This window comes from Alexandromys fortis, unplaced genomic scaffold (genome assembly GCF_014885135.2).
Source record: "Alexandromys fortis isolate MF-2015 unplaced genomic scaffold, M_Fortis_MF-2015_v1.1 scaffold_6, whole genome shotgun sequence".
Taxonomy (NCBI): domain Eukaryota; kingdom Metazoa; phylum Chordata; class Mammalia; order Rodentia; family Cricetidae; genus Alexandromys; species Alexandromys fortis.
Genome location: NW_026067902.1, coordinates 19,014,325 through 19,027,944, shown reverse-complemented (window position 1 = coordinate 19,027,944; position 13,620 = coordinate 19,014,325). Strand labels below are relative to the sequence as shown.

At 43.5% G+C, this 13,620-nt stretch overlaps 1 protein-coding gene across 2 annotated transcripts in view; it reads left to right on the top strand.

The window, feature by feature from the left end:
* The first annotated feature begins 301 nt into the window (after window positions 1-301).
* Mga (MAX dimerization protein MGA) overlaps window positions 302-13,620 on the top strand; it is a 92,241-nt gene continuing 78,922 nt past the window's right edge. The window contains exon 1 of one of the 2 annotated variants that reach the window (XM_050132406.1): window positions 302-1,722. The gene's annotated coding sequence lies outside the window, so the exon portion shown is untranslated. The other variant, XM_050132391.1, reaches the window with a different exon arrangement.

Here is a 13,620-nt window from a genome sequence, read left to right as displayed (position 1 = left end):
ACAGAAAACAGGACTGTGTTCGAATGCAACCATTGGCAACAATTACTACTGACATTTTAGAATGTTTTGTAATCAAGAACTACGACAGATATTCTATATTTTTTCCCTCAAAAACCTTAATGCAATCCAAATACTAGGTAACAGTGTCCCTAGTTCTCTTTTCTTCTATTTCTCTCTCTCTCTTCCTTCCTTTCCTTTTTTTTTTTTTTTTTTTTTACTAAAGGAACTGGATATAAAAAAAAAGTTCCAAAGTCTTTTCATAGCCAGGAAGTGAATCACAAGCTGTCACATCTATCAGACTTCAAGGCTCTATTACAGTCTATGGATTTTATTTTTGAGATAAAGTGTTATATAACCTTGAGTGGTCTCAAACAGGCTGTAGCTAAGGATGGCCTAGAATTTTTGGCCTTCTTGCTTCTCCCTTCCAAGTGCTGGGATTACAGACGTGTGCCACAAAACATGGTTTATTTGGGGTGCAGAGGACTGAACTTACGGCTTTCTGCATGCTAGACAAGCCCTCTACCAAGTGAGCTACATTCCTAGCTCTAGAGAGTGGATATTAAGCCCAGTTTATCAATTTGCCTAGAGAACATATTAAAATATATTTTCTCTGATTTCCATGAGACACCGAGGGATTGGTAATATCAGTAGCTTCCAGAGTTGTTGCTAGAGTTAAATATAAAGACGGGTTTCTTAAAATAAGCTTCAACAGATATGATAACATATGTTTATTTAATGCTTTTGGTTTCTTGTCCAGGAATTAATTTTAGGATATTAGAGTGATGAGTACCTTCTAACCAGGAGTGTGCTCTTACTTTAGGTTTTGGCTTGTAGTACTGTAAATAGACCTGTTAACTAACGTCTAGTCTTTAACTGTGACCTTGTGAGAGTCAGGATTTCTCAAGCTGAACATTCTTTGACGTATCACAGTTTTGATATCCTCAATGCTGGGAAGTGTAATTCAAAGCAGATGAGGTGTGAATTACTGTAAGCAGGGGGCTTCATTGTGGGTAGAATACTAGGTTCGGCTCAGTGGTGAATTTGCTAATGCATTACAAAACCAATTCATTCTAGTATAAGCCCACCTTTTCTTAGTGTTAGTACATTTTTGTTTTTTGCATAATTCCAATGTGCTACAAATTGTTTAGGTAAACCAGGGCCTATGCTGGGGACATGCTGTCGATCTTTTAAAAAAATAAAACAACCCTACTCCTCCTATTTCTACAACAATAAGCTTATTGAGAAAGGTCGGCTTTTCCTAGAGAAATTCTAAGAATTACAACCATTCTTAAGTGGTGGTTGCGGTAGACGGGATTCAAGTCAGCGTTCCAGTCCATTCACCACGAAAGGCTGGTGGTTCTTGTAGGTAAACACCCTGGCTGTTTTCCTCCAATGGTCACTGTCAGCAGGCAGTGCTCCACGAAGGCAGGCTGAGCGGTTTTCCCAAGAACACACCGATCAAACATGTAGGGGAGGAGGGACTGAAAGTGCCTGGTGTACTGTCACAGTCCGGTAATTACCACAGCCGCCTCGTCCAGGGACCGGCTTTCAAAGGGACACCAAAGCAAAGCCCGAGAGGTGACAGCCAGGAAAACGGGAGAGGTGGCTTTCCCGGCATGCTCTGCAGCACACTGAGGGGCGCCAGACGCATCCCGGCGTGCAACGGGGAGCGCCCAAGGGCGATGGTTCACGGCTCCTGGAGGGGCAGGCGAAGTTAAGCCGGTAGGTGTGATCTTACTTAGTTCCGGGACCCCACTCTCTCGGTTCCCCTTTACGGATACCACCCCGTAACGGGCAGAAGGAGCTCTTGCGGCCACGCTCCCCTTGCGCGTGCAAGCCACTTTCGGTGCCGCTTCGAGCACCGTGCCAGGTGATTAGCGGCCGTGGGCGGGCCCGCGAGCGGCACGTGACTGGGCCCGGCAGCCAATGACCAGCCGGGTGGTCCGGCAGCGCGACGATCCCGGGACCCCGGAGCGGCGCGGCGTGGGCCGACTCCCGTCCACCCTGCAGGTACGCGCAGGCGCCTCGTTTGTCACGCGTTCCGTTTGTCCCTACGCGCCCAGTAGCGTGTACCCGGCCCGAGGCGTGGAGAGTCTGTCGTGGGTGTTTTCGTGGGCAGGGGGACGCGAGGGTGAGTGGAGGGGGGCGCCGTGGCGTCACGTGCGCACCGCAGCCTATCGCCGGCCGAGGCGCACCCGCAGCCCTCCTGGCGCCCCGGGGTGCGACGTGTTCCGTGAGGCTCGGGCGGGCCCTCACTGGTGGTGCGCTCTTTCGAAGCGCGTGTGCGGCCTGGAAAATCTGCCGGCGACGTTGTGTTCGCCCGGCTCCCGCGCGAGCACCGGCGACAAGTTCTCGGCAAAATGGCTGCTGGAAACAGTCGCCTAGCAGGGGCAACGCTGGGGCCGCGTGAAGGTCACATGACGAGGTTGGCAGCGCGTGCTGCTGGCGCGGGGAAGGGGGAGGCTCGGGGCGTGGCGAGTCACGTGTCCGCGGCTCGCGAGCCTGTGATTTCGAGCGACTTTGCTGAGGCCTGATGGTCGACTTTTACCCCTCCCTTCTCGAAGCCTGGCAAGCATCCGTGAGAAGCTGTGCGGTGCAGTGGAATGAACCTTACTTAATCTGGGAGGCTAGATACAGGGTCCCCGCCTTTGGCCAGTTTTGTGATCTTTCTATGTATAGTTGAAAAGCAAGGTAGAGATGATTGTTTCTTAAGGTCTTATTAAGGCCCATGATTCCCTGGCCGCAGTTACCCGTAGAAAACCAAAATAACAGGTGGTAATGAGGAGTGAGGCTCAGTTACAGAGTGCTTGTTTAGAATTTAGAAGGTTTAGGCCACAGTGAACAAATTATTGATATTTATTACCGGACAAGCTTTGCCCTCAACCACTCCATCTACCTCTTCGGTTTGAGGCTATGTAAACCAGGCTGGCTTCGAGTTAACAGATTTTGTTCAAGTGCTGGAGTTAAAAGGATGTACCACCATGCCCTCTGGCTTTATCTGTCTTGATTAGTTCCATTTTTGCTGTATATTTGTTTCCTAAAGCTGTCTGAAAGGGCCTAGACTTAACACTTGTAAGAATGTTGAAGCTTTCTACCATCCAGCCTTTGTTTTTATCAAGGTCAAGGCTTTGTAGAAATGAGAAACCTATAAATTATACATTGCCAATCACTACTAGTAGCACGTTTTATAATTTTCAGTTTTTTAACTTTTAGAGACAGAGTCTCTCTCTCTCTATAGTCCTCTCTGCCCTGGAACTTGCCCTGTAGACCAGGCTGGTCCTGAACTCAAAGATCATTTTTCTCTGCCTCCTTGAGTGCTGGATTAAAGGTGTGCACCACATCATGCCTGGCAGATAACACACTAACCTTTTTTAAGTTATTTTTTTAGGGCGTCAGGGATCAAGCCCAGGGCCTAAAGCACACTAGACAGGAGCTCCACCACTGGACTTCACCCCTATGTACCACTGTTTATATTTTATAGTATCTTTTGATTTATCTTTACTTAAAATGTCTTGGAATTTTGTGGAAACAATGTGGAAAACATTCATTGAACAATCAATAGGTGTCACTTTTGAATAATTACACAAATAGCTAACACTTTTTTTGGTTTTTGAGACAGGGTTTCTTTGTCTGACTATCCTGGAATTCACTCTGTCCGTCAGGCTGGCCTTGAACTCAGATCTACCTGTCTCTACCTCCCAAATACTGGAATTAAATGCACGTGCCACCACCGCTCAGCAGTAGCTAATAACATCTTTATAGCCTGGGTTTCTAAGTATTGTGTATGTTCTATGTAGGCCTTATGGATCTTGAACTTACTGTGTAGCCAGGGATGATCTTTTTTTTTGGTTTTTCAAGACAGGTTTCTCTGTGGCTTTGGAGCCTGTCCTGGAACTAGCTCTGTAGACCAGGCTGGTCTCGAATTCCGCCTGCCTCTGCCTCCCTAGTGCTGGGATTAAAGGCCTGCGCCACCATCATCCGGCCACCAGGGATGATCTTGAATTTCTGATTCTCCTGCCTCTATCTCTTGTGTGCCTGGATTACAAGTGTGTGCTACAGTACCCACATTTGGTCTATTCAATACTGGAGTGGAACACAGTGGAACCAGGCAAGCATTTTACCAACTGATCTACATCTCAAGGCTTCTGAAATTTATTGGAAAAGTACAGCTATAGAGTAGGAGAATTTTTAAATTAAATTTTACTTTAAATTGTATCTCTCTGTCTGTCTGTTCTTAGAGCCGGAGGCATTGGATACTCCTGGACCTAGAGTTCAAGTCAGTTGTGTGCTGCCTCGTGTGGGTGGTGAGAAATAAACTCAGCTCTTCTGCAAGAGCAGTAAATGCTCTTAGCACTGAATTATCTCTCCAGCCTTTAAGAACATTTTTGAAAAAAGTTATTTTTGTATTAGTGAATATATTAAAAACCCTTTAATAATCAAAATGGTTAGTCTGTAATCTCAGCCCTCTAGAAGGAGATAGGCTAGTTTGGGTTACATACCACCACCCTGTTTCAAAGCAGAAAACCAACACACATAAGTTAAGTAGCAACCTTGAAGTAAACAGGGCAATGAAACAAAATAATGAATACCCTGTGGGAAATGTTGGACCATTAAGCTAATTATTTGGAAAAAAAAATCCATACATTTAAATCAAACTCAGGTGAATTAATTATTTAAATATAAACGGTGAATTAGGACAGGGGTGGTGGTGGTTTACTCATTTAATCCCAGCACTCAGGAGGCAGAGGCAGGCAGATCTCTGTGAGTTCAAGGCCAGCCTGGTCTACAGAGTGAGTTCTAGGAGAGTCAGGGTTATATAGAGAAACCCTGTCTTGATCCCCCCACCCCGCAAAAAGGGTGAAATTAGAAAATTACTACTTTGGGACCAAGTGAGTGGTATATATGCTTGTAATGCCAGTATTTCGAAAGTAAAGAAGTAAAGATACCTCTTTAATGATGAGTTTCAGGCCAGCATGGACTGCATAGTGAGTCTTGTCTCAATTAAAAAGCAAGATTGGCCGGTGGAGGTGGCGCAAGCCTTTAATCCCAGCACTCAGGAGGCAGAGGCAGGCAGATCTTTGTGAGTTCGAGGCCAGCTTGGGGTCTACAAGAGCGAGTTTCAGGACAGCCTCCAAAGCTACAGAGAAACCCTGTCTTGGAAAAAAAAAAAAAACCAAACAAACAATCCCCTCCCCCCCAAAAAAACAAAGGCTAGATTGCTGCTTTGAAAAAACTGAGTAAACAGCAGAGGTCAGTGGACATGCCTGTAATCTCAGCACTTGGGAAGCAGAGGCAGGATTACCACAGGTTTAAGGCTAGACTGAGATGGCTTAGACTGAGATGGCTTAGTGGGTAAAGATGTTTCTCCCAAGCCTGACCATCTGAGTTCAGTTCCTGGAATATAGATGGCGGAAGGAGAGAACTAGCTCCCTCTACATGTACACTGTAGCATGCACCTACTGATACACATTTCAGTATATTGACACACACACAATAGATAAACAAATGGTAAAAAGAAGCCCAGAACAATAAAGATTCAGATTTGTGAAAGGAAAAAATAATTCTTGCCTTCAAAACTTGTTTAGCGATAAAAGTTTTGCTTTGTTGCCTAGATTGGTTTGAAATTTTTTATCCTTTTGTCTCAATCTCTTGAATATACTTTCCTTTTGCCTCAGTCTCTTGAGTAGATGAAATTGAACAGTAGTACCAGAACATACTTTTTGTAATTAAAATCTTGTTCCTGTGTTTCCCTTCCCACTTTTTCTATTTTTATATTTTGAGACAGAGTTCCTCTGTGTAGCTTTTGGAACCTGGCTTGGAACTTGCTCTGTAGACCAGGCTGACCTTACACTCAACAGAGATCCTCTGCCTCTGCCACCTGAGTACTGAAATTCAAGGTGTGTGCCACCACCACTGGGGCCTCCACCACCACTGGGGCCTCCATCCCCCATTTTTATTTCTTCTTACCTGCCTAGATTTGTCTCAAACTTGCTATGTAGTTGAAGCTGGTCTTGAATACCTGACCTTCTTGTCCTAGAAGGAACACTGCCAATTTCTGATACTTGAATTTCAGGCACATTCCACCATACTCAGATAGCTAGGTCTTTTTAGGCTTTTGGCTCGATATTTTCTCAGAGTTTGCTTGTTATTGATGACTCTGATAGTTCTTGCTATGTATTCCTGGTTGGCCTCTTTCTCTGTATATAGACCAAGACTGGAATGATTCTCCCACATTTCCCTCCTGAGTGCTCAGATGTAGTTGAATATTTTGAGCATGAGATGCCTACTAGAAAGCCAGGGGTAGCTGTTGAATAGGGAAGTGTTCAGATTTCAATCCCAGAGTTGAACATGGTAGCACATATCTTTAATCCCAGGATTTAAGAGGCAGAAGGCAGAACTTTTTTAATTCAAGGGCAGCCTGGTCTGCCTAGGAAGTTCCAGGCTAGCCAGGGCTACACGATGAGATCTCTGTCTGTCTTGTTGTTTTTCCATGATAAGGTTTTTCTGTGTAGCCCTTGGGACTGTCTGTAGACCAGGCTGGCCTTATACTCAGAGATCCACGTGCCCCTGCTTCCTGAGGGCTGGGATTAAAGTTGTGCACCACCACCTCCCTTTTTTACCCACTCCTATTTTTTTTAAATTAATGTATATACTCTGTTTGCATTGTATGTCTGCAGGCCAGAAGACCTTACTATAGCCGGGCAGTGGTGGCGCACGCCTTTAATCCCAGCACTCGGGAGGCAGAGGCAGGTGGATCTCTGTGAGTTCGAGACCAGCCTGGTCTACAAGAGCTAGTTCCAGGACAGGCTCCAAAACCACAGAGAAACCCTGTCTCGAAAAACCAAAAAAAAAAAAAAAAAAGATCTCACTATAGATTGTTGTGAGTTGTTGGGAATTGAACTCAGGACCTCTGAAGAGCAACCAGTGCTTTTAATCTCTGAGCCATCTCTCCAGCCCCATTTCCATCTCTCCAGTCCTCCCCTGATGTAGGAAATCCTTCTGTTTATGTGTTGCTTTTATTGGTTAATGAATAAAGAAACTGCCTTGGCCTTTTGATAGGGCAAAACTTAGGTAGGCAGGGAAAACAGAACTGAATGCTGGGAGGAAGAAAGCAGAGTGAGGGAGAAGCCATGGATCCTCTGCCTGAGACAGACACCAGTTAGAATCTAATGGGCCAAGCAGTGTTTGTGTGTGTGTGTGTGTGTGTGTGTGTGTGTGTATTTGTTTTTGTTGTTGTTTTTGGTTTGTTTTTCGAGACAGGATTTCTCTGTAGCTTTGGAGACTGTCCTGGAACTAGCTCTTGTAGACCAGGCTGGTCTCGAACTCACAGAGATCTGCCTGACTCTGCCTCCCGAGTGCTGGGATTAAAGGCGTGCGCCACCACCGCTCGGCTAAGCATTGTTTTAATGAGTATAATTTCTGAGTGGTTATTTCGGGGCTAAGCTAGATGGGCGGCAGGGATGAACAAGCGGGCTGCTCCTTACAATTGGTGCCCACGTTGGGCTCGAACCCACGACCCTGAGATTAAGAGTCTCACACTCTACCAACTGAGCTGGCTGGGTGGCTGGGATGAATAAGTAGGCCTCTGCTTACAACACCCCCCTTCTATTTTCTAGAAAAATTCTTATTTGTATGTATATATGTGTGAATATATGAATGTAACATGTATGCTGGTTCCTTTGGAGGCCAGATGAGGGAGTCATATTCTCTTGAGTGGGAGTTATAGGCAGTTGTGAGCTGCTGGGAACTGAACCTTGGTTCTTTGAGAAGGCATTGAATAAGCTCTCATAACTCCTGAGCCATCTCTTCAAGCCCCCATTTCTATTCTTTTTTTTTTTTTTCTGAGACAGGGTTTCTCTGTATATCCCTAGCTGTCCTTGAACTCGCTTGTAGACCGGGCTGGCCTCAAACTCACAGAGATCTGCCTGCCTCTGCCTCCCAAGTGCTGGGATAAAAGGCATGCATTACCCCCGTCTGATGAGAAAGTTAATTTTTTTAAAAAACAAAAATTAGTCGAATTTTTTTTTGAGAGATGGAAGACTAGGAGTTCAAGACCAGCATTGGCTGCATGAAACCCTGTCTGAAAAAACAAAAAACAAAAAACAAAAGTCAGGCTAATAACTGTAATCCCAGCATGTGGGAAGCTGAGTAGCAGGATCATTTTAGATTCAAGGCTAGCTTGGGTTACATAGTAAGCTACAGGGCAGGCTGGACTACACAGTGAGACCCTGTCTTAAAAGTTAAGAGCCAGACAGTGGTGGAGCACGCTTTTAATCCCTGCACTTGGGAGGCAGAGACAGGTGATCTCTGAGTTTGAGGTCAACCTGGTCTGGTGTACAGAGAGAATTTCAGGATATCCAGGGCTACATAAAAAAATCTCTGACTCTAAAAACAAACAAACAAAAAACTAAACAAACAAACAAAGAAAGAACAGAAAAGAGGCTTGAGAGATAGCTTAGCAGTTAAGAGCACTTACTGCTCATATAGAGTACCTGAGTTCAGTTCCTACCACCTGTGTCAGGTGGCTCACACCGCCTATAACTCCAGAGCCAGGATATCTAATGCCTCTGGTTTGTGTGTGTGTTTTTTTTTTTTTTTTTTTTTTTTGGTTTTTCGAGACATTGTGTGTGTTTTTATACACTCATACTTGTTTGTGGATGAGCACTTTTCAAGAGTCCATTTTCTCCTTTACCATGTGGATCCCAGGGATCAATAAAGACCTCAAACTTGAAAGCAAGCACCCTTACTGACTTAGTCATCCCACTGATCTGATTTCCTTTCTTTAGAAGGTATTTCTATTCATGGCTAACTTGAAAGACAAGACTTTATCACCTGGTGGCTGCTGGGATTTTTGCCTAACCCATACTATATTTTTCTTTTAAATTTTAATGAAATTGTACTTGTGCTTTAAAATAAATTAAAATTAAGTAGCAATGTATTTTCTCCCAGTTTGGATGGGTAGTTGATCTCTTACTTCATTTCCTTTCCCAGAGCTACTGTTTGTACTATTTATTTATTTATTTATTTATTTATTTATTTATTATGTATACAATATTCTGTCAGCATGTATGTCTGCAGGCCAGAAGAGGGCACCAGACCTCATTACAGATGGTTGTGAGCCACCACGTGGTTGCTGGGAATTGAACTCAGGACCTTTGGAAGAGCAGGCAATGCTCTTAACCACTGAGCCATCTCTCCAGCCCTGTTTGTACTTTTGTTTATAGCACAATATAAAATCACTTGGCATTTTCATTGTTTGTGCTTGGCATGTGAACAGATGCTTAATGATAATGCTTACAAAGTTTATATTTTTTTATTTGACTAATAAGTAAATTAAAATTATATCTGGGGATATAGTTTAGTTGGTAGAGTGGTTGCCTAGAATGCACAGAGCCTTGGGTTCAATCCCTAATACCACATGAACTGATCATAGTGATGTGTAATCCAACCACTTGGGAGGTGGAGGCAGGAGGATCAGGAGTTCAGGGTCATCTTTGACTATATAGTGAAGTGAGTTGGAGGCCAACCTGGGCTACTTGAGACTTTGTCTCAAAGTCTCAAAAACAATCTTTTTTTCCAACAATATATAATCATGGATTTCTAGCTGATTTTTTTAGACTCTTATTATGGCAGGTTTTAGTTTCACTGATATTCATTGTGATACAAGTTAGCCAGTACAAAGTTTGAAGAAATAATGTAGGAAGTCAGTTCAAAGACATGGCAGGAGTGTTTTTAGTCTGTATGGCTGAATAATGTTTATTCTTTGGAAGCAGCTGTTACAATAGATTCTTCCTTCTCTTGCCCACTTTCCCACCTACCTTCTCAGTAGTCAAGAATTCTATTTTAACATTGCCTATGTACTTTGAGTTCTTTGCCAGAAAAGGAACCTAATGTAATAAATCCAGTATACTCAGCAGTCCACCCCAGGAATGTCCTTTTAGTTGTTGCATAAGAAGGAGAATTAATGGTGTGAATTGTAAGTGTGAGAGTTTCAGTCTGTGAGTCCACAGTAGAGTTGATTATTTTGTTATTCAGCATGTATTGAGCACCTTCCCTCTAGGGGCCAAAAATGAGGTGTCCCTGGGGAGCCTAAGAAAGACATAAAAGGCAGCTCTCTGTATAGGAGATCTTGGCAAATTGTTGAGGAACTCAAACGTAACAATAAAGAGTAGTTTGATCTTAACAAGAAGTATGTCAGTAAAAGCAGAGTGATATGGCACATATGTCAAGGACTTGAACTTCTTAAATCCATAATTACATTCTCAAGAGTTATATGCAGTCGTATGCTAGTTTTCAGCATTTTTCTTCTTCCTGAACTGAAGAAAAACTGAATTCCTGGTGTTTTTGCCGCAGCATCTCAAGTGTTGAGATTGCAGGTATGAACTACCACACTCAGCTATTTTGCATCACTTGAACTTGACTTGCAAATTCTGCATGCATATAATTTTTCTCCCACCCCCGTCCCCAGTGCATCTATAGTCCCACTTTTTTGTATGTGTTGGTGTGCATGTGAGGGAGATTGACATCTAATGTCTTCCCCAATCATTTTTCACCATGTTTTTGTATGTGTACTTGTTAGTGTGGATGTGTAAAAATGTCGGTGTGGGTGTGCATACATAGAGCTCTGCATGGATATGAGGGTCCAAGATCATGCTGGGTCTCTTTTCATCTTTATTTATATTTTTTTCTCTACCACTAGGTCTCTGTAGCTCATTTCTGCTAGACTGGCCAGCCAATGAGTTTTAAGGACCTGCCTGGCTCCTCACCTCACTCTCCAGCAGTGGTATTCATTGGATCACACTTTTTTATTTTATTTTATTTTGTTTTGTTTTATTTTATTTTTGTTACTGGATTCTAGGGATCCACACTCAATTCCTTCTGGTTTGTGGCAGGCACTTGAATGACTGAGAAGTCTCTTATTATACCTTATTATTTTGAGGCAGTTTCCCAATGAATCTGGAGCTCATTGATTTGGCTAGACTTGTGGGATGGCCCACAAGTTCTAGGGTTCTGCTTGTCTCTACCTTCCCACAACTGGGATTACAGATATGACCAGTTTGGTTTTTTTTTTTTTTTGACACAGGGTTCCACTGTGTAGCCTTGGGTGGCCTGGGGTTTGCTAGTAGACCAGGCTATCGTTCTTTTTAATACAGTATTCTGAATACAGAATACAGTATTCTGTCTGCATGTATGCCTGCAGGCCAGAAGAAGGCACCAGATCTCTCATTACAGATGGTTATGAGCTACCATATGTTTGCTGGGAATTGAACTCTGGACCTTTTTCCTTTTTATTTTTGGATTTTTTTTCTTTTTCTTTATTTATTAAAGATTTCTGCCTCCTCCCCACCACTGTCTCCCGTTTCCCTCCCCCTCCCCCGGTCAAGTCCCCCTCCCTTGTCAGCCCAAAGAGCAATCAGGGTTCCCTGCCCTGTGGGAAGTCCAAGGACCACTCACCTCCATCCAGGTCTAGTAAGGTGAGCATCCACGAAACTGCCTAGTCTCCCACGAAACCAATAGGTACAGTAGGATCAAAAACCCATTGCCATTGTTCTTGAGTTCTCAGTAGTCCTCATTGTCCTCTATGTTCAGCTAGTCCGGTTTTATCCCATGCTTTTTCATACCCAGGTCAGCTGGCCTTGGTAAGATCCCGATAGAACATCCCCATTGTCTCAGTGTGTGGGTGCACCCCTTGCGGTCCTGAGTTCCTTGCTCGTGCTCTCTCTCCTTCTGCTCCTGATTTGGACCTTGAGTTCTTTTTGGATTTTTGAGACAGGGTTTCTCTGTAGCTTTGGAGCCTGTCCTGGAACTAGCTCTTGTAGACCAGGCTGGTCTTGAACTCCCGAGTGCTGGTATTAAAGGCGTGCGCCACCACTGCCCAGCTGAACTCAGGACCGTTGGAAGAGCAGCCAGTGCCCTTAACCACCGAGCCATCTCTCCAGCCCCCAGGCTATCCTTGAACTCATAGAAATCACATGCCTCTGCCTCCTGGTTGCTGCAATTAAAGTCGTGCACCACCATACCTGCTTTCTTTTGAAGATTTATTTTTATAATATGTGCAATATGTGCATGGGTGTTTTCCTTGCATATATATCTGTGCATCATGTGTTTACCCGAAGACCACAGAGGCCAGTAGAGAGTTTCCAGTTCCCTGGAATTAGAGTTATAGACAACTACGAACTGCCACATGAATACTGGTAATTGAATGTAGATCTAGAAGAGCATCCAGTGCTCTTAACCGCAGAGCCATCTCTTCAGTCCTCCTCCAGGTTTTTTTTTTTTTTTTTTAAAATGTGTGCTAGGGAGCTGAACTCAGCCCTCATGCTTATAAATACTTTAAGAACTGGTGAACATCCCTGTCCCTCATTCTCTGTAAACATCTTTTTAAAAATACATATTTTTGTGTTATGTATGTATAGCATGCAAAGATTAACTGACTACTTGCAGGAATTTTTGCCTCCCGCCATATAGATCCCAGGAATCCAACACATCCTCAGGCTTTGCAGCAAGCACCTTTACTAGCTGAGCCATCTTGCTTACTCTCTTTTTGAGATAGTGTATCACGTGGGCTTACTTCAAACTCTTGGACCTTCTGTGTTAGGCTCCTGAGTGTTGGAATCAGCATTTGTACCACTGCTCTTCATTCTCTCTCTCTCTTTTCTTTTGAGACAGATCTTACTATGTAGATCCCGCTGGCCTGCAACTTAGATATATAGATAGACAGGCTGGCCATAAATTCACAGAGGTCCACATGCTGTCAACATGAACGCAGTTACAGACAATACACACATGGCTATGTCCAGTAATTTATGCTTCCTGAAACTGGAATTTCATATAATTGTTTTATGTAAGATAATGTTACTGTTTTGAAGATATAGCTCAGAAGTCTAGCATAGACAAAGTCAGTCCTTGGTTCATCTGCAGCATTAAAAATAAAAGTTAATTTTTTTCTAACTATTTAAAAATATAAGCCGGGCGGTGGTGGCGCACGCCTTTAATCCCAGCACTTGGGAGGCATGCACTTTGGAGGCTGCTGAAGATTGCTATGAGTTCCATCCGACCTGGACTATAGAGTAAGACTTTGTCTGAAAAAAAAAAAAGAACATAAAAAAAATAAACATCACATAACAAGTACTATTAAGAGATAAGCTAGCGTGCTGGAGTGATGGCTCAGAGGTTAAGAGTATTGCCTGCTCTTCCAAAGGTCCTGAGTTCAATTCCCAGCAACCACATGGTGGCTCATGGCCATCTATAATGGGGTCTGGTGCCCTCTTCTGGTCTGCAGGCAGACACACAGACAGAATATTGTATACATAATAAAGAAATAAATATTAAAAAGTTTTTTTTTTTTAAAAAAAAGAGATAAGCTAGCCTTGGGAAACAATAATGATTTTTTCTATTAGGCACAGTAGGCATAGTGCCTAGGGCCATAGTAATTATAGGATCTAGCATAGTTTTTTAGTTTCTCTTAAAGGCAAGAACAAAATTAGGACATATTCCTGAAATTTTGGGCAGTTTTATTTTTGTTTTTGTTTCTCCAGGTAGCTCTGGCTATTCTGGAATTCACTCTGTAGAGTAGGCTGGCCTCAAACTCATAGAATCCCACCTCCTTCTCGCTCCCAA